The following is a 2,475-nucleotide window of genomic DNA, read 5'->3' on the forward strand; positions in this document are numbered from 1 at the left end:
ACTGAAGCTACTGGGCATGGCCAACTTCTCTCATGTGTCTAAACAGAACAAGTCAATAACATTCCAAATGAAGAGATGATAGATCAGATGCAGGTGTCAGATTCCTCCAGAGCATTAGGCAGAGTCTGAACAGAGGGCGTTCGGTGACCAGAAATGCAGGCTGTGCCATTTCTAGAGTTCCTTAACTACCACAGGCTTTTTCTCTGACTTGCTCTGAGAGCCCTGGTATCTCAAGGTCTGGCTTTTGGAATCTCAGTGGAAACTGTAAAACTATCATGAAGAAGCCTGAGAATCTCAGGGGGTGAAGACACTTAAACTGAAAAGAGCCTACACAGATGTGCAGCAGATGAGACCACAAATGCAGACCCAGACTAGTATACCCAACCAAAATTTCCATTATCATAGATTTAAATATTAAGGCATTTCAAGAAAAAACCAAATCTAAGCAATATGTATGTACAAATGCAGTCTGACAGAAAGGTCTTGCAGAAAAACTTCAACCTAAGGATATTCACTAAATATTGAATAATGAAGGGAACAAATAATCTCAGAACAGTAAAGTAGGGACACACACACACACACAAACACCACCACCACCAAAACAATGACAACAAAATATTAGAAGTCTATCCCTATTGGTCATTGATAGCTCTCTTTAGCAGTGGTCTCAATTCCCCAAGGAAAATCACATGCTAACAGATTGGATGTGAAAATAGGTTCCATTCTTCTGCTGCAGGCAGAAATTGAACCTAACAAAATGGGTAGAGATTACATCACAGTAAAGCATTGGAAATAGAAATCCCATGGAAATGGACATAAAAAGTAAGTTGGTGTATCTGCTTTTCTGCCTAAGAAAATAGACTTCAACAAAAAGCTAATCAAAAGAAATAAGTAGGGACACTATATACTCATCAAATGTGAAGGGCACCAAGAAAAACCAAATCAAGAACAATAGGTTACTCTTAGAAAAGTGAAATCAAGATCAGATATGTATTTTGACAGGTTGATAAACCCTAGGAAAATAGCATTCTCTAAAAGTCTCCCAACAAACAAACAAGAAAAGAAACAACAAAATACCTTTGAGCAAGATAGTTTGGGCACAGAATTCTATCTGCTATTCAGGTAAAAGTTAAATCCCACCATCATCAAATTATCCTGATATAGAAACAAAGGATTATTTCCTAATTTATTTTATGAGTACTAAATTATACTGATACCTAAATCACTAAGCTATTCCCTTATAATCACTGATGCAGAAATTCTCATTAAATAATTCAAAACTGAATCTCAGAATTTTCCATGATAATTTACCATGTTGAACTAGCCTTTTTTCCCATCTATGGAGGAATGGTTCAATATGCAAAATCAAAAAATATAATTGACCATATAAATTCCTAAATGACCAAATCACAGAAAGACATGAACCACATGATCATATTATTAAATACATGAAGAACATTTTTCAAAATTCAATACTCCCTGATGATAAAAGCAAGTATGCACACAAGTGGCATACCTAAATAGAATAATGGCAGTTTCATACAATCCACAGTAATATCAACTGATATAGAAACTCTAACAATTCCCCTAAAATTTTGTTGAAGACAAGAGTTTTCACTCTCTTTGTATACAAATAGGAAAGGAAGAAGAAAGAAACTCTATTAGTAGCAAACAGGATAATAAAGACAATTTAGGCAAACAAGTCAACAGGAAAATTTTGATAGCTGATTAAAAATTCCAGCAAACAAGTTTGATAAAAATCTAAGGGAGAGAAAACTCTGTTTAGGATGTATTATGAGAGAGAATAACTCATTTTCAATAAGAAAATACCAGTAAAAGCTAGCAGTTCTCCAATATAGAAATGAGAGACAGACTGGGAAAGAAATCAGAGAAAAAAAATTCAGAACAGCCTCTAATAATATAAACAATTTTTGGAGTAACTAACAAGGGAAATGAAAAATTTGTAAGATAAAATTTCCTTTGTTTGAGGAAGAAATTGAAGAAGACATCAGAAAATGGGAAGATCTCCCATGCTAATGGATAAGGAGGATTAACATCTGAAAATGGGCATTCTACAAGAGCAATCTACAGATTCAATGCACTTTGCTTCAATGTTCAACACAATTCTTTACATATCTCTTAAAGTCCATTCACATCTTCATATGGAAATACAAAAGACATTGGATAGCTAAAACATTCCTGAACACTATAAGAAATTTGTAGTGCTATGGGAAGTCCTTCTGTATATGTGTTGCTTTTCTTGGTTAACAAGTAAAGCTGCTTTCAGCCAATGTTTTAACAGAGTAGCACCAGGCAGAAAATTCAAACAGAGATGTGGAGAGAGAGTAGGCAGAGGCAGAGAGAAGCGATGTAGCTGCTACACGAGGCAGATGCCTCTGCCAGAGCCCACCAAAATTTTACCAATAGGCCATGACCTCAGGGTGATACACAGATTAATGGAGATGGGTTAGTTTA

Source organism: Microtus ochrogaster, unplaced genomic scaffold, assembly GCF_000317375.1.
Source record: "Microtus ochrogaster isolate Prairie Vole_2 unplaced genomic scaffold, MicOch1.0 UNK606, whole genome shotgun sequence".
NCBI lineage: Eukaryota > Metazoa > Chordata > Mammalia > Rodentia > Cricetidae > Microtus > Microtus ochrogaster.